Below are 19,703 nucleotides of genomic sequence, written 5' to 3'. Positions count from 1 at the left end.
GAAGAGAAGGAATCATGTCAACAAAGTGCTCCAGGGCTGTGCTTTCCCTCCACAATGCTGGCTCTACCTCCTGTGTGGCATCTGATGTTTCTGCCCTGCACTGTGAAAGGAAAGAAGGAGTCATGTAAACAGAGTGCTCCAGAACTCCAGAGCTTCGGACTGGGCAAAGGCCCCTCTGCCTTCAGAGAACAAAGAGAAAAGCAGTATAAATATTGGGACCCAGACTCAAGAACTTTGGATCACTTCTGGGAGCAAGACAAACCTTTTGCCAAGGAGAAGAACCAAGGAATCTGCAGGAGTTTGGACTGCCCCTCTGCCAGTGTGCTGTTTACTGGGTTGACCTGCAGTGGTTTCTTTATTGCCAAGGAAAAGGAGAAGAAACTTTTAAAGGACTTTCATCATCTTGCAGAATATTACTCCAAGGGCTTGAACTTGAGCTTGCCTCCTGCTGAATTCTCAGGGACAAAAGACTTCATCTCCAGCTCCCCACTGAATTTCCATTCTGGGAATTCTATCTGCAGAAGCCTGCGTGACGCTGGGAGCTGGAAGCTGGAAGCATGACGCAACTTGAAGAAGCGTGACGCCGCCGCAGCTGTAGTCGCCGCATCGCCGGAGAAACGTGACGCTACCTCATCTCCCAGGAAGCGTGTCTTCGTCGAAGCTATCTGCTGTCGCATCACCGGAGAAGCATGACGTCATCGAGAGGGTCGCCATCGCATCATTGGAGATGCGTGTCGCCTGGCCTGTTTCGCCTGCAAAGTACAGAGTCGTCGCAAGGCTGCCAGGGCGTGAATGCATCGTCGTCACATCGTTGCATCAAGGGCGCCATCTTCTCACATCGGACCAGGATTGACACATCGCATCGAGGCACCATCTTGCGCATCGCAACCGGGCCGCAGGCCGAGAACCTACGCACCGCCCCCGCACGGTTAAGGATCACGACCCATCCCCTACACTGCGCAAGCATTGAGGCGCGACACATCATCTCCCGCGAAGCACAGAACCGACGCATATTTCTTTGCAAGCCTTTTGTTTACTTTGCGTTACGCATCCAGGTACTTTTGTGAGAACTGTGTCACATTTAACAGCAACTTGAACTAAGCAACTTTTACCACCTTTAAGTTCATCTTAAGTACAGTATTGTGGATCTTTGTTGTTTGTGGTCTTGTGTTAAGTCTATATAAAGAATTCTTATTTTTATAAAAAACCTTTGTTGTGTCCATTTGTAGTGTTTTCACTGTATTACTGTGTATATTCACAAATGCTTAACACACTGCCTCTGAGATGAGCCTGTCTGCTCGTGCCAATCTACCAAGGGGGTGAGCAGGGGTTCTCTAGGAGTGTAATCCCCTTATGCTGACTTAGAAGCAAGGGCCCCTAATTGGTCAAAGGTGAATACCATTGCCAACCAGAGACCCCCAGATCTAACATTGGTGGTCAGCGATGAGGATTTGGACCTGTATTTGTGACTCATATACAGTGATTGGTGTACACTACTAGTGAGTGCAGACCAAACACGACCACATACTTTTATTGGTAGTATTTTTTTCCTTGGACTGTTATTTTTTCCTGAAAACTCCCAATTCTTACTACCATGAGTAGACCAGCATCTGTTGCATCTATGGATCTTGATTTTGAGGAAGAGAGGTTGGAAACCTACACTTTGAAACAGCTCAAGCATCTCTGCAAGAAACTGAAAGTTGCTACACCAGGCATTTCTAAAAAGCATGACTACCAAAAGGCGTGGAGGGCCTGGGTAGAAGCAAGAAATGCCCCTGATCTTGTTGTTAAGGGTTAATGTGTAGTTAGGTATTTTTTCATGCTTTATATGGTACATGTTTGATGTAATGGTCCTTCGATCATAAAAGTATTGAGTAACCCACTCTCTCTAGTTGGTGTTGTAATGGTATCAAAGTTAAATGCACCATAACTCAGTCCTAATTCAAATATGTGCAGCATGAGCATTCTGGAAAGCAGCAAGGTATAAAAGGCTGCTAGAAACAGCTGTGTATTTCTTCCTCCCGCCTTTCCTGGTGAGTCCGGTCCTGGAAAGCTTCTTGCCTAGAGCCCCCAGAGATCTTGCTGATTATCCTGACTTACCTGGACATCTTCGTTTTCCTCCGGACTCCTCCTTGATCTTCTCGGCACTCGAGCAGTTCCTGGTGTTTCCCTTGGACGACAGGTCATCTCTGGCTAAGAAGGACAGTAAGACTTTATTAACCCTTTCCTTCTGTGAAAACAAAAAGAAAACATTGAGATATTTAGTCCTGAAAAAGCGATCGTTTGAGACAGTAATTTGCACCGAATCATTGACTCTGACTAACCAAACAAACAAGCATTGGCTCCTCTAAATAAGAACAAGAGTGTAGACTGACTTAAGTCTACTGATAAGTACTGTAAAGAGTGTAAGACTGATTTAAGTCTGTTGTTAATTACAGTATCTGTTAAGAATTGTATTTAGTGCTAATTTGCATATGACCAGTGCCGTGAAAGTAGTAAAAGAAGCATTGATGAGATATCAAGTATTGATCTGAAGTGTAGCCAAGCAGGGTGCTTGGTATTTTCTTGTTTTGTCTTTTTCTTGTGCCTTACAGATCAGAATCCCATAATCTTCGACTAGACAACAATTAATCGGGTATCCCAGAGTTATCTAGAATAATCTAAACCTCTACTAATTATACTAACTGAATTAATGTTTTCATTTACGTAATTGGTTCATGATTCATGATTGTGCATTTTCATTTAAGGCCTTCACTAAGCTCGAAGAGTCTGATAATTGCTGAAGTGTAAGCCAGGGCCGAAAGTTAAGAGGTATGTTCATTGAGGTGATGTGTAATACCTTTTGAAATACGAATCTCAAATAATAGCTGTGAGTAAGCGACTACAATTTATATCACAGAGAAATCATTGTTGAAGACCCAGCACACTTATCCCCGAGAAACCACGTTGAAGCAGACGAGAACCAGTGTTTTGTCTTTTTTGTTTCTCACTCCACTTCCCCTTGCGGAAAAATCGGAGTAGTCAAGAGTTTAAACCTTGCTACCTGGTTGGTCCAAAGGGGAGTTGGGAGCTTGCAGCTACAGAGTGAAACAAAGTCAGCAGCCTCGTGGTGGAACCTCAACAGAAAGCGAAGCCACTATAATTGTTTCTCTTTGTTGCTGCAAGCTAAGAAGATTTTCAGGGATGGATGTTACTCAACTTACCCAGTTGGTGCAGAAGCTGAATGAAGAAATGCAGGAATTGTGTTTAGAGAATCAGTCATTACGTCAAGAACTTGATAGAACCAGATCAGGTTTTACCACTTGGAGGGAACCCTCTGAGGAAAGTCGCTCTATTTTCTCGCCCCCTAAGTTTGGTGTATCTGCTTTCAGCTCCCCAAATTTGTGCACCCAGTCATCTTCTACAGAACAGCCAGTGCAATTGACTGTAGTAACTCCCACACCATTACCTTTAGAAAACCCTGAAAGATTTACTGGGGATTCCAATAGATTCACTAACTTTATGAGTCAATGTCAGTTGCATTTTTATGCAAACCACAAATCTCTACTTCCGATACAGCTAAAGTGTCTTTCATTATTTCATATTTGAGTGGGGTGGCAGCAGATTGGGCTATGCCTTTGGTAGATGCCAATGATCCTCTTTGGCATAATTTAAATGATTTTAAAACCGCCATGACCAGATTATTTGCTAGACACGTTTTTCTTCAAGCTTCGGATAACGAATTATTGAATTTGAGACAGGGTTCTAAAGACTTAATCACCTATGTTACAACTTTCAACAGATTACTTGCAGAAACACATTGGCCAGCTGAAAAAAGAGTGTTGCTCTTCTATCGAGGTCTTAGAGATGAGATTAAGGACTCTTTAGCCCATATAGTTGATTTGCCTAATGATTTTGCTGATTTCCAAGAATTAGTTGTTAAGCTCGATCATCGTCTAGGTGAACGTAAAGGAGAAAGACCCAAAAGTGATTTTAAAAATCTACACTTTAAATCAGAGAAAAAAGAAAGTGACATTAAAACCCCTGCAGTAGAACCTATGCAAATTGGTGGAATAAAGGGACCCTTATCTAACGATGAAAAAGAAAGACATAGAAAAGGTATTCTATGTTTATATTGTGGGAAGGCCGGTCACTTTGCAAAAAACTGTCCAGTAAGACCAGTTAAAAAGAAGGTTTTAGCTATAGATAGGGAGTCGGAAAACCAATCATCTCAGGGAATGTAGAGATCGATTCCTTGGGAGGTTTATCTAACCAGGTCTCAAGATATGCACCCTGTGTATTGACTCAAGAGCCTAAACACTTTACGGTAAGATTACTTCTTATTCTGACCACTCAGAACAGACATAGTATTCCTGTGCTCATAGATTCAGGGGCCACAGTTAATTTCTTCGATTTAACTCTAGCTAAACAGTTACAGTTGACCCATGTACCCAAGAAAGAACCAGAATCAGTAAGGGCTGTTGATGGATCAGCTCTATCCTCTGGCCTGATAAGGATTAATACTACACCACAGTTGTTTGTTGCTGAAAATGGTCATTCTGAATATGTAGTTGTTGGAAAACGAGGCAGCATCTGTGAGGCCTGCACAAATAACATGACACATTTGTCCTTCACTGGGAACCAAACACCCTGGGCAGCGCCTGACTCTCATAGGGTAGCGTTGCAGAGCAGTCTGAGGCTTACTCAAGGAAGGTGGTGTGGGCTAGTAATGGCCATTTGCAGGTGCGCAAAAATAACACTCACTAATTGATTGTCCAGTCTGTACTTTGCTTTATAAAAGTAAGAGTACATTTATTAAACACACACACCACTCAATACTATACACCAATTTACAAATATACATAAGCTGTTGAAATTACTTGGTGACATTGCATAACATCTCCACCCCTCCCGCAGGGCGGGGGGTCTAGTACCACAACTCCCATGTATGCACATCATCTTGCCCCCAATGCAATTAGTTGAACCTATCCTGGAGCGAGGGCCCTGCGCACTGGCACCATCCCAGTGGCGTCCCCCTCCCCTTACCTCAACAAGCATTAAACAGGGACAAACCTGCCTTGGTGACACATGACCCTGACCAAGCATCTCCTACTGACCCTAAAGTATACCCCTCTACATCTTAAGGGCTAACAGTCTGGGGTCTTCACCTAAGCGCAGCAGCAAGACTACATGTTTACGCACACTTTAGAATGACAGTACTCAGCACATTTGGATATCATTAAAAATGAATTGCAATTGCAGCCCCTAAAGGCATCACAGATGATCACAGGATTAAGTTGTAAATACCGTCAGACACCCTAGCAGGAGTGTCTAGCCACTTAAATCCACTTTGCTTGTGACATCACCTTACACCAGTACTTCACATTGAACATCAGTCCCTCTAAAAGAAATAACCATTAATAAAGGCATTTCAGTGCAATTACGCCATTTCACCTCCAGGGGATACCCTTCTCAAGACATCTCCAACTCAGCCCTTCAATCTTAGATGCACTTCTCAATGAACCCCCAGCTGTAGAACAAAAGTTACAGCCTAGGAGGTGATGCAATCTTCGCTGAGAGTTGAAAGTTATTCTTTTTAAATCCTCAAGAAACTTAGGGTGGGAGTAAGCTTTGTGCTGGGGGCGAGACTGCGCTGCTCCAGCAGCTCCCCCCAGCACCTTTTCACACTCAAGGGGGACCCTCTCCTCTGGGGGCCACCAAAACACCAAAAACAATCCATACCTCATGCCTTGCAAGGCATCATGCGGCGCTTCAAGCTCCTGCTGCTTTCTGGGGCCTCGGTGGGGGGCCCGGTCCCACCCGGACCCCCGGGTAAGGGTATGCGACCCAGGGAGCCCACACCCGGCCGCTCCGTGCTTTGGTCGAGGGCCCGGTCCCACCCGGACCCCCGGCTCCTCCTTCCTTGTCCGGAGCCCGGGTCCCACTCGGGACCCCCGCAGGCGCTCCACGTTGGAGGGCAGTCCCCGGGACCTGACCCACCCAGGGGGCCTTTTCTAGACTGGCGGCGGAGCCTCACGTGCGTCACCATCGGGGGGCCACAAGTGAAAGGTCGCTCACCTTCTTGGGGCCATATCTCAGCCCCTGGAGGTCCGATCCGCCCCATTTTCGTGTCTTCTTGCTCCTGCTGGTGCCCCGCAGCCACTGGGAGCATTCTCCCTCACCCTTCGGGTCTCCAAGAGGGTGCATTCTGCAGGGAGCTGTCTGCACTTGCTCACTGCGCCAGCCTTTCGCCTGGCTCTCCTCCTGCGCCTCTCTTCTCCCTGTGCAGAGGCCTCTTCTTCTGCGCACCGGTCCTGGGCTCTTCTTCTGGCGCTGTTAGAGGCCTGGGGGGCAGTCGGGGTGTTCTCCTTCCAACTGCCCATTGCACCAGGCTCCAGCACCTTTCGCCTCCGCAGACCACACCCCAGAGAGAGCTTCCCTTCCTGTGCAAGTACTTTTTAAAAGTTGAGTAGGGGGCTGGCAAAAAGTCTCTGTGGGTCCTATCAAACAGCGACACATCACTTCCCTGCCCCTTCTCCCTCCTTCTTGTCCAGCCTCTGGGTTTGTTCAAAATGGAGTCGTCCAGTGTCTCTGGCCACATGGCCTCTGAAACCCAACTCTTTTCTTCTTGGTACAGCCTGGTGCCTGGCACCCAGTGACAGCTGCTAATGGATGAGCCTGTACCCCCACCCATCTTCTTCTTTGTGGAGAGGAGGCCCTAGCTTGTGGAAGAAAGGTTATCAATCCATCCAGCTGAGGTCAACCCTCAGCCTGGGTCTGGTCATGGCTGGCTCAGAGAAATATGACAGTTCTGTATGACCCAAAAGCAGTACATATGACTTTGGACTCTGCTAAATACTTATTTTCACCTACTCTACAATGGATTTTAGTGTGTGTCTGGAATCTGTAGGCCTTGTGGAAGTCATTTTAGCCATGGGCCTCACATCCCCATAGGGGAATATTGAAGTGAAAACACAGTAAAACACACCGACTTTCCCTGGCATGTTCTTTCCCAGGGCATAAAGCCTATTCCATGTCACCACCCAATTCTGCATAAGTCCTGCCACACCATTCACTCTGTAGCTGCTCCTGGACTGCGCACGCTAGGAATCTCCCCTGCGCAGCTCCTACACGTGTGCACACGCATGTACACCCGTGTCTGCAACTGCCCAGCACAGTGTCCCATACTCCAGCTCCAGCTGCAGCGGCCTAGTCAAGCCAGGCGGACACCAGAGAAATCTCCATGCAGTCTCCTTCATTATGAGTTCACTGTGGATGAGTCCCAGATTATGAGGCTCCCCCACAGTAAAAGCTCAACAATTAGGTGCTCAAAAAGCAAAAAATCCAGGCGGCCCCTAGTGTCAGAACCACCTTCTAACAGTAGTCTTTGATTTAATTGACACGCCTTCTTTTGGGGTTATTCTTGGCATCCCTTGGCTGGAATACCATAATCCTAAAATTGATTGGGTCAAACGTACCGTGACTCTTGATTCTGCTCACTGTAGGTTACACTGTTTCAAGATTTAAGAGATCCTATTATGCCTCTTTGCTGTGCTGCAATAGATCCCACTCACTCAGAATTACCTATTGAGTATCAGGACTTTAGTGAAGTGTTGGATCCAGGTAAGTCAACTACTCTTCCACCTCATAGAATCTACGACTGTAGAATTGATCTAATTCCAAGGGCTAAGTTGCCTTGTAGCAGAATATATGCATTAACGGAACCAGAAAATCAGTATTTACGAACCTACTTAGACGAACTGTTAGAAGTAGGTTTCATTCGTCACTCCACTATGCCGGTCTCCTCGCCTTTTTTTTTTGTAGCGAAGAAGACGGGAGACTTGCGTGCTTGCATATACTATTGCGCGGTTAATAAGGCAACCATTAAGAATAAGTACCCTTTACCTTTGATTCCGTTCCTCCTCAACCAAGTAAAAGGTTCCAGTGTATACACCACATTAGACCTATGTGGGGCCTACCACTTGATTCGTGTAAAAGAAGGCGACAAGTGGAAGACCGCTTTTCGCACCAAGTGCTTTTTTTTTAATATACTGTGATGCCTTTTGGTCTATGCAACGCTCCTGCAGCATTTCAATATTTCATAAATGAAGTATTGCATGATTTGTTGGACATCTGCGTCATAGTATATCTTGACGATATTTTAATCTACTCAAATCAAGAGGAACATACTAAACATGTGCGTTCAGTCCTTAAAAAACTCAGAGACAACGCTTTCCTTTCCAAATTAGAAAAATGTGTCTTTAATTCCCCAAGGGTGGAATTTTTAGGATATTGGTTGTCCCCAGAAGGGATCACAATGGATCCTAAAAAGGTGGACGCTATCCTTAATTGGCCCTCACCGAAATTTGTAAAAGATGTCCAGCGCATTCTTTGATTCGCAAATTTTTACAGGCGCTTCATAGCAACATTTTCAGAAATTGTTGTGCCAATCACTACATTGTTACAGAAAGGTAAGACATTCCTTTGGACTTCTGAGGCTGAAGAAGCATTTTTAATTCTAAAAAAAGCTTTTACTTCGGCTCCTGTACTAGCACATCCAGATCCAGATAAGCCTTTCTTTGTAGAGGCATATGCTTCCCAGACCGCAATAGGAGGAGTCCAAATGCGGAAAGACAATAGAACAGGTCATTTACACCCAATTGCTTTTTTTTCAAGAAAATTGTTGGCAGCTGAACAAAATTATACAATAGCTGAACGGGAGTTGTTAGCTATCAAAGCTGTCTTCCAGGAATGGAGGCATCATCTCCTAGGTGCCAAACATACTGTCGCTATTTATTCAGATCATAAGAATTTACAATTCTATTCGACAGTGAAGGCCTTCACTCCAAGACAGATGCGATGGTTACAATTTTTCAGTGAATTTGATTTTTTAACTACATACCGTCCTGGGGAGAAACAACTACTCTCAGGCACTCTCTCTAGGTTAGTGTGTGAAAAGCAAAAAGATAAAATCAAGAACTCTCAGAGCATAATTTCATCTGAAAAAGTTTGTGCTGAGATCTCTTCATATACCTTTTTTGATCAAGTGAAGAAAAAGGTTAGATTACTAAATCGAGAAGAATGGCTATCTCACCAGTTCAATTCTATTAAGAATTATTTTTTCTTTCACAAAGAGAAATTGTTCATTCCAGATGAAGATTTGCGTCAGCAAATTATAAAATGGAACCATGATTTAGGTACAGCCGCACATCCAGGGGTTCATAAATCTTTAGAGCTGTGTCAACGCCATTTTTGGTGGAAGGGTATGTTTTCTGATGTCCAACAATTTGTCAGCACTTGTCCGGTGTGTACTCGTCAGAAATCTGTACACACAGCCCCTAGTGGTTATTTACAGCCAATGACCATACCTCCACATCCATGGCGTACAATTAGCTTAGATTTCATTACAGACCTACCAAATTCAAATGGATTCATAACAATCCTGGTGGTGGTAGATTTATTGTCTAAAATGGGACATTTCATTCCATTAACAAAATTACCGTCAGCAGAAGAATCCAGTCAGGTATTTTTACAACACATAATAAAACTACATGGATGACCTAGAAAGATTGTTTCAGACAGGGGCCCACAATTCGTGTCAAAATTTTGGAGAAAATTCTGTGACAAATTAGTAATTGAATTAGGTTTATCATCTGCCTTCCACTCTCAAACGGACGGTCAATCTGAAAGATTAAATCAGAGTGTCGAGCAAAGTTTACGTTGTTTATTAAACACAGTATCTTCAAATTGGGATGAAATATTGCCTTTTGCTGAGTTTTCTTATAACAATACTATTCACTCTGCATTAGGATGTTCACCATTCTATTTCATGACCGGTTTACACCCACATTCATTGCCAGAAACAATTCCTGAATTAGATCAAGACATGCCAGCTGTAACAGAAAGGTTAGCTAAATTACAATCTATTCAGCAGCACGCTAAGAAAGCCTTGGCTAGGAACAAAAGCAAGATGAAAGAAAACGCAGACAAGCACAGATTACCAAGTCCTGATTATAAGAAAGGAGACCTGGTTTGGTTATCAACAAAAAATATCCAAATAGAAGGGTCTAGAAAACTAAAACCACGATTCATTGGACCATTTCCAATTGATAAGATTCAAGGTCCAGTTTCTGTAAAATTACAACTACCAGATGAATATTCCATCCATCCAGTTTTTCATGTTTCCCGCCTAAAACCCTATATCCCTTCCACTAGATCAGACAACCCCCCTCCACCAGTTGTAATAGCGGATCACCTAGAGTATGAAGTGAATAAAATAATTGATGCCAAGAGATTCCATGTTAGACTCTACTACTTAATTGACTGGAAAGGGTACGATTCCAGCGAAAGACCCTGGGAACCGGAAGCTAATGTTCATGCTCCCCGTTTGTTAAAAAGATTTCATGCCTTGCACCCAGAAAAACCCAGACCCATTAGACAACCTTTGGGGGGGGAGAACTGTTAAGGGTTAATGTGTAGTTAGGTCTTTTTTCATGCTTTTCATGGTACATGTTTGATGTAATGGTCCTTCGAGCATAAAAGTATTGAGTAACCCACTCTCTCTAGTTGGTGTTGTAATGGTATCAAAGTTAAATGCACCATAACTCAGTCCTAATTCAAATATTGCATTTACCAATGCTTGTTGAATGTTTCCCTACGATGCCACCGTTACCCGATAGACGGTTCCAAAATTGAACGTGTTGCTCAACCGCATGTGTTAACTGTCTCTTGATTCCCACGTGTGCAGCATGAGCATTCTGGAAAGCAGCAAGGTATAAAAGGCTGCTAGAAACACGCGATGAAGCTTCGCTTCTCCTGAGCGTCATCGCGAGTGCAGCTGTGTATTTCTTCCTCCCGCCCTTCCTGGTGAGTCCGGTCCTGGAAAGCTTCTTGCCTAGAGCCCCCAGAGATCTTGCTGATTACCCTGACTTACCTGGACATCTTCGTTTTCCTCCGGACTCCTCCTTGATCTTCTCGGCACTCGAGCAGTTCCCGGTGTTTCCCTTGGACGACACGTCATCTCCGGCTGAGGAGGACAGTAAGACTTTATTAACCCTTTCCTTCTGTGAAAACAAAAAGAAAACATTGAGATATTTAGTCCTGAAAAAGCGATCGTTTGAGACAGTAATTTGCACCGAAGAAAAAACCTTTGATCAGAAGCATTGGAGATTGGTTCATTGACTCTGACTAACCAAACAAACAAGCATTGGCTCATCTAAATAAGAACAAGAGTGTAGACTGACTTAAGTCTACTGATAAGTACTGTAAAGAGTGTAAGACTGATTTAAGTCTGTTGTTAATTACAGTATCTGTTAAGAATTGTATTTAGTGCTAATTTGCATATGACCAGTGCGGTGAAAGTAGTAAAACAAGCATTGATGAGATATCAAGTATTAATCTGAAGTGTAGCCAAGTAGGGTGCTTGGTATTTTCTTGTTTTGTCTTTTTCTTGTGCCTTACAGAACAGAATCCCATAATCTTCGACTAGACAACAATTAATCAGGTATGCCAGAGTTATCTAGAATAATCTAAACCTCTACTAATTATACTAACTGAATTAATGTTTTCATTTACGTAATTGGATCATGATTCATGATTATGCATTTTCATTTAAGGCCTTCACTAAGCTCGAAGAGTCTGATAATTGTTGAAGTGTAAGCCAGGACCGAAAGCTAAGAGGTATGTTCATTGAGTTGGTGTGTAATACCTTTTGAAATACGAATCTCAAATAATAGCTGTGAGTAAGCGACTACAATTTATATCACAGAGAAATCATTGTTGAAGGCCCGGCACACTTATCCTGAGAAACCACGTTGAATCAGACGAGAACCAGTGTTTTGTCTTTTTTGTTTCTCACTCCACTTCCCCTTTCCCTTGCGGAAAAATCGGAGTAGTCAAGAGTTTAAACCTTGCTACCTGGTTGGTCCAAAAGGGAGTTGGGAGCTTGCAGCTACAGAGAGAAACAAACTCAGCAGCCTCGTGGTGGAACCTCAACACTTGTGGTGGAGCCAGCTGGGGATGCAGATGGGCAACTGGATAGGCTAGTGTTTCTAACCAGGGGAGGGGTACCGTCCACACCTGGCAGTAGTATCTCTTCCAAAGACCTGTCCCCCAGAGAGTTGTAAGACAGGGAGAGAAATAGGGCACATAAGCTGGAGATGGATAAGCTTAAGATGGAGAGTCAGAGGGAAGCAGAGAATAACAGATTGTCCTTGGAGAGAGAGATAATCAGAATTGAACATGAGAGGGTGTTGAAGGAGTTAGAGATCAAGGCAAAGGGCTTAGAGATCAATCCCTCTGGTGGCAGCGCACCATCTGTGCCTTCAGAAGGCAGGGTATATATATCCCCAAGGATCTCATCAAAGATTTCCATAAGCATGAAGATATTGGGCAGTGGGTTGCTGCCTATGAAATAGCAATGTTGGTCCACCGGGTCCCTGAGTAGGATTGGGGAGCGGGGTTGTAGGGGCCGCTTTGTGACTGAGGTGAGGGATACTTTGTTAGACCTACCCAGTAAGAATAGGATGTCTTATGCCCACATGACGGAAGCCCTGATGACAAGGTATGGTTTGACCCCAGAACTCTATAGACAGAGGTTCAGAAATTGTAAGAAGCTGGAGGGAACCACTTGTGTAGAATATGTATCTTTCTTTTGCAGAGCTATGGATGGTTGGGTGAAGGGTAGCAAAGTGGACACTTTTGAAGCTCTCTATGATTTGATTGACAGGGGGCACTTGTCTGCTAATTGTTTTGCAGAGTTACGCCAGCACCTTGTCAATAGCAAGTTAACTAACCCTAGGAAGCTTGCTGAGGAGGCGGACCGCTGGGTCAGTACCAGGGTCCATAAGGGTCATGTGGGAGACTCCGCCAAAGGTGGGCAGGGTCCCCAGCAGAAGAGTGTGGGGGACAAGAATAAACAATGGAAGTTCCAGAAAGGTCCCCAAAGTAATTCCCAAGGGAACCAAGGTAAGGGTTCCCAGCCTCCCCCTGAGAAGAAGCCAGAGCCCCCGACAGGTAAACCTGTTCATAGGGGGCCTGTTACCTGCTTTCAGTGTAAACAGGTGGGACACCGTTGGTATGATTCCCAGTGTCCCCAAAAGGGTCAGTATGTGCCATACCCAGGCACCCCCGTCAGATGGCCAGTGTAGAGCTAGGAGTGAAGGAGAAGTGTGACCAAGGTGCGTGGGGTCCCGCAGAAATGTCCCTTGTCTCATTGGGAGACTTTGAGATGGTCCCAAAAACTCAGCTGCCTAATAACATTAAAAAGTACAGCCAGTGGGTGGCCATCAATAGCCATAGAGTGGAAGCTCTTAGAGACACCGGAGCCAGTGTGACAGATGTCAAGTGTCACTTGGTGTCTGAAGAGCAGGTGGTCCCCAATGCATTCATCCCAGTTGTTGCCGCTGACAACACAGAGAGCCATTGCAAAGTGGCTCAAGTTCCCTTTGAGTGGGGGGAGGGGGGTCTCTGGTACTCTTCAAGTAGCTGTGAGGTGAGCCATGCCTGTTGATTGTTAGGCAATGATTTGGAAAGCTCCCCTTGAGCTAAGGTGGAGAAGAAGGCTCATTTGGAGATGTCAGAGTGGGCGTGTGTGACTACTCAGTCTATGGCAGCCAAGGGTGTTCAAGAGATCCTGGGGCCTGAAAGTATGGCCCAGGAACCTGCCTTAAAGAGAAGAGGTAGGGGGCACTGGAAACCAGCCCCCATTGTTCCCACAGCACAGGAGGAGGCAGACCTTGAGAGGGATGCCCTGGAACCTACAGGGGAGCAAGTTTCTGAACAGGGGAACCTACCTGAGCTGACCCATTGAAAGCAAGAAGGAGGGCCCTCTAGAGAGGAATTTTGTGCAGAGCTGAAGAAATGCCCTTCTCTTGAGAGTTTGAGGCAAAAGGCCACAAACCAGGCAGCAGGTGATCAGTCTGGATCACATTGGAACGACTGGGAGAACGCCCTCCTGTATAGCGGGCCTAAGTTTGCTGAGCCTGGGTCAGCCCGTGTGCTTGTGGTACCCCAGTGCTTCAGAGCCTTCCTACTGGGGTTGGCTCATGACGTACCTTTATCTGGACATCTGGGGCAGAACAAGACCTTTGAAAGGCTTGTCTCCCACTTGTATTGGCCCCAGATGCGGAAGAGTTCAGATACTCATTGTAGGACTTGTCAAACTTGCCAGGCAAGTGGGAAAAGTGGAAGGAGGCACAAGGCCCCTCTCCAACCTTTCCCTGTAGTCACTACCCCCTTTGAATGTGTGGGCATTGACATTGTGGGGCCACTGGACCACAAGACAGCCATGGGCAACAGGTTTATCCTGGTCTTGGTGGACCATGCTTCCGGTACCCGGAAGCGATCCCGCTCAGGACAGTGACAGCCCCCGTGGTGGGACGTGCACTGATGGGGATTTTCTCTCTTGTATGGATCCCCAGAGAGGTGGTATCTGACCGAGGTACAAACTTAATTTCCAGTTATATGAAGTCTCTGTTGAAAGAGTGTGGTGTTACCTATAAGTTTACCACTCCTTACCACCCACAAGGTAATGGGTTGGTTGAGAGATTCAACCGGACCCTTAAAGACATGATCATGGGTCTTGAGGAACCAATGAGGCATAAGTGGGACGTCCTCTTGCCATGCCTTCTGTTTGCTTGCCGTGTGGTGCCACACAAGTCCCTAGGGTTCAGTCCCTTTGAACTGTTGTATGGACACCCGGTAAGAGGACCTTTGAGTCTGGTCAAGGAAGGCTGGGAGCAATCTCCCAGGAAACCTCCCCAGGATGTATACAGTTACATGATGTCCTTCAGGAACCAGACTCGGCGATTTAGAGATCTCACTTAGGCGCATCTGGAAGCCAGCCAGGAAGAGATGAAGCGGTGGTATGATCAGAATGCCACTCTGATTGAGCTTCAGCCTGGACAGAAAGTTTGGGTCATGGCCCCTTTAGAGCCTTGTGCGCTCCAGGACAGGTGGACCGGTCCAATTGAGGTTGTGGAGCACAAGAGTGATGTCACCTATTTGGTGAACTTGCGGTCTCCAAGGAACTGTTTGCAGGTCCTACTTGTGAACCGCCTGAAGCCCCGCTTAGAAAGTTCTGAAGTGGGCATGCTCCTAGCAACGGATGATGGAATGGAGGAGGAGACCGAGCCTCTTCCTGACCTCCTGTCTGCAACAGAGCAAGATGGGTCAGTGGATGGTGTCAGCCTCTCTGCCACACTGACCCCTTATCGGCAGCAAGATTGCCGCCAACTGTTGGGATAATTATCTGATTTGTTTTCCTTGGTTTCTGGTTTCATTGAGTGGTGCGTCCATGATGTGGACACTGGGAACAGTCCACCTGTAAAGCCCAAGGCTTACAGAGTGACTGTCAAGGTCAGGGCTTACATCAAGGAGGAAGTCTCCAAGATGTTTGCTTTAGGGGTGATTGAGTCCGCAGACAGTCCTTGGGCCAGCTCAGTGGTTTTGGTCCCAAAGGCTGCCGCGCCTGGTGCCACACCTGAACTCCGGTTCTGTGTGGACTGCCTAGGACTCAATTCAGTCACCAGAAATAACGCGCGCTCTATCCCCAGAGCTGATGTGCAAATTAATTGGTTAGGGGTTGCACGGTACATCAGCACGTTTGATTTGACGTCTGTACACTGGCAGATTGCCTTGACTGATGGGGTCAAAGAGAGGTCAGCATTCTCCACACCAGATGGCACTACCAATTCCAGTTTATGCCTTTTGGGATGAAGAATGCCCCTGCCACCTTTCAGAGGTTGGTCAACTAGGTGTTGGCTGGACTGGAGGATTTCAGTGCCTCCTACCTGGATGACATAGCAGTGTTCAGCGCCAGTTGGGAAGAACATCTGCGCCACCTCTGGGAAGTATTGATGGCACTGCGAAAGGCAAGCCTCACGATCAAGGCGCGTAAGTGTCAGATCGGGCAGGGTTCAGTGGTGTACTTGGGTCACCAGGTAGGGAGCGACCAGGTGGCGCCCCTACAACCAAAAAAAAAAAAAAAGATTGATACCATCCTGGCATGGAACCCCCAAAGACTTAGACACAGGTGAGAGCCTTTTTAGGACTCACGTGGTACTACAGGAGGTTTGTCAAGGGGTATGGAAACATTGTTGCACCCTTGACTGAGCTGACTTCCAGGAAGCAGCCCAAGAAAGTGAACTGGACTGACACCTATCATAAGGCTTTTGACGCCCTGAAGACTGCCAGGTGCACAGCACCCGTGCTTCAGGCGCCCAACTTCTCAAAATAATTCTTTTTTCAAACAGATGCTTTAGAGCATGGTGTGGGGGCTGTTCTATCACAGATTAACTAAGAGGGCCTAGACCAACCTGTAGCCTTCATCAGTAGGAGGTTACTTCCACAGGAATAGAGGTGGAGTGCAATTGAGCGTGAGGCATTTGCTGTGGTCTGGGCACTGAAGAAGTTGAGACCATACTTGTTTGGGACTCACTTCCTGGTTCAGACCTACCACATGCCCCTTAATGCAGATGAGGGGTGAGAACCCAAAGTTGTTGAGGTGGTCCATTTCCCTACAGGGTACGGACTTTACGGTGGAACACCACCGCCCTGGTACAGAACACGCCAATGCTGATGGTCTGTCCAGATTTTTCCGCTTTAGTCAAGAGAACTCCCAAGGGGAAGGGTAGTTCTCCCCACATTTTAGCTGGAGGGGACACGTGTTAGACCTGGCATCATTGGCGTGAGTCTCCCTTCCATTTTTTACTGATTGCCTCCTCTGTTTTTTAAATGTTTTTGCTGGTTATATGCTTTTGGCACTGTGCCATTGTTATTCAGTGCCACAGTGCAAGTGCTCCCTATGTTAAATTGATGTACTAATTAGTGATTAGTGATACTGACTAAATAGCGAATTTCCTATCTGCGTGTCGCTGTGAGCTCGAAGCGCGACGCAACGAGAAGAAGCGTGAGGCCACCGCAACTGTAGTCGTTGCATCGCCGGAGAAGCGTGCCGCATCTCCCAGGAAGCGTGTCTTCATCGAAGCTGTCTGCTGTTGCATCACCAGAGAAGCGTGACGCCATCGAGAGGGTCGCCATTGCATCACCGGAGAAGCGTGTCGCAGGGCCTGTCATGGCTCCAAAGTACAGAGTCGTCACAAGGCTGCCTGTGCGTGATCGCATCATCGTCGCATCAAGGGCGCCATCTTCTCGCATCGCACCAGGATTGTCGCATCGCATCGAGGCGCCATCTTACGCATCGCAACCGGGCCGCAGGCCGAGAACCCACGCATCACACCCGCACCGGTATGGATCATGACGCATTCCCTACTCTGCGCAAGCATTGAGGCGCGATACATCATCTCCCTCGGAGCACGGAACTGATGCCTCTCCCTTTGCGAGCCTATTGTTTACTTTGCTTTCTGCATCCAGGTACTTTTGTAAGAACTCTGTTGCATTTAACAGCAACTTGAACTAAGCAACGTTTACCATCTTTAAGTCAATCTTAAGTACAGTATTGTGGATTGTTGTCGTTTGTGATCTTGTGTTAAGTCTATATAAAGAATACTTACTTTTATAAAACCTGTGTTGTGTCCATCTGTAGGGTTTTCACTGTATTACTGTGTATATTCGCAAATGCTTAACACACTGCCTCTGAGATAAGCCTGTCTGCTCGTGCCAAGCTACCAAGGGGGTGAGCAAGGGTTATCTAGGAGTGCAATGCCCTTATCCTGACTTAGAAGCAAGGGTCCCTATTTGGACAAAGGTGAATACCATTGCCAACTAGAGACCCCCAGATCTAACAGACACTATCCACACACTATCCACACAAGTGAGGTACCACTTTTATCTCAAGACTTGGGTAACTGCAGGGTGCAGGACATTTTTCGCTCACCACAGATTGCAGATGTTTTCTTCGCATAAAATGTGTCTTTTTACTTGTAGTTTAGTTAAAATCTGAGATTTTCAAGGTCTTCTAGGTAAGAGAATCTGTTGAGTCTTGCAAGTTTCCCCACCCTGCGGTTATTTTTGAAACTTGTAGGTTTCTAGGTTTCACTAAGTGCTGCTGAGCGAGAGCCCAAGATCCACAGCTACCCAACATTTAAAAAAAAAGGGTCTGTTTTCAGTGGAAAAACGCGATGAGTCCATGTTATGTTTTGGGTCTTTTTTTATTTGTATTATCTTTATTGTGTTTTTAAGCCCTTCCCCCAAGGCCAGCAGACAATTCATAATACATTATTACATAAATGTAGCAGCGCATTAAAGAAGAAATTCCTATGTGTACAAAAATTGAATATTTCGTACAAAAACTCAAACAAATTGTAAACAGTGAACATTTCATCAAGTGGAGTGCAAATATTATGCCACAAAGTGACTCTGGCGCGTTTAAACCTATAATCTGCTAATACTATGCAAGTAATTCCTAAGCCATCCAGCAGAACCAAATTCATATTCCTGCGCCCATATTCTTACCTTACAGTTACCCTCAGACATTGAGGACATCCAATCCATGATAGGAGCCCACACCAGTAATCCTTTATTCCTGGCAGATTTACTTTTCTGTGGATACACAGCAATTTCAATGTTTATGTGGCTAAAAGCCGCGTCAACCATTGATGGAACGTAGGAGGAAAGCGATCCAGCCACGCCGATGCTAAACACAATGTCAATAATGTCATTTCAACAAACATAAATGACTGAAAGTGATTTGAGACTAGTTTATTATGAACTCCTAATAAGATGGTTTGGGAGTTACAGCAGTTTGTATCAAGAAATTCACTAATTTAAGTTTTTAGCTCTACCAAAGCAGGGAACCCTGCAAACATATGTGTCAGGTCAGCACAATATAGACTACACTGTAGACCCGCCCCACTTTGCATTTTTCGCTGAGGTAAATATATATTTAAACAGGTTTTAAAATGTTGGACTTGCAAGTTTGCCGACATTATTATAGAGTTAGCAAGATCAAGAGAATCAACAAAAACATTATTTCCTGACGGCAGCTTCTCTTGCCACCGTCTAGCATGTTTATCAACATCATTTGGCATCAGACTAATTAGTACCCAATATAATAACCCTATTGAGGTCTCCTTCCCAGTAATCATCTCTCCGAGCCCAGTAAGCATCTCTTGAATTGCACTCTTTTAAAATAGCCAAATTCTATTTGCCGCAAAAGCCCTACTCCCTCATTCCCCCACGCCTATTCCCCCCACAGTAGCTCATAAGGGCAGGGAAATTGTTAGCTGCTGTCCACATTTTCTTTACTATGTTGCTTTCTCAATTGGGGAAAGCCATAAATTATTCATTCTTCCAAAATCCTTGTTTGTTTTTCCCAATCAGAGGATTTCTCTATCCCTGCTACAAGATTTACTCCAAGATAGACCGCATAATCGACCACTCGCCTATCCTCAAGTTGTACGTTACCATTAATAACTTGAGTTTTATCTTGATTTAATAAATATCTGGAAAAGCTACATAAACTGCAGCCTTCTGTTCGATCTCTCTCAATGCTGTTCCTGAACCCGGGGTAACGAGTACCAGGTCATCAGCATATGCCAACATTTTAGTTTCCCATCCCTGAGAGCTTAATGGTGGGATTAGTGGGTTATTCTTTATCCACTTAATCAGTGGATCAATGTGGTGAGCAAATAAAAATGTAGAACATGAGCACTCCTGCCTTGTACCACGCTGTATCGCAGCCGGCTCTGAATTCCTCCCCATCAGCGAGATCTTAGCCCTTGGATTGCTATACAGTGCTTTTACAAACTTAATAAACCCTAACT

This window comes from Lissotriton vulgaris, chromosome 7, assembly GCF_964263255.1.
Source record: "Lissotriton vulgaris chromosome 7, aLisVul1.2, whole genome shotgun sequence".
NCBI lineage: Eukaryota > Metazoa > Chordata > Amphibia > Caudata > Salamandridae > Lissotriton > Lissotriton vulgaris.
This window is presented reverse-complemented; position numbering follows the sequence as displayed.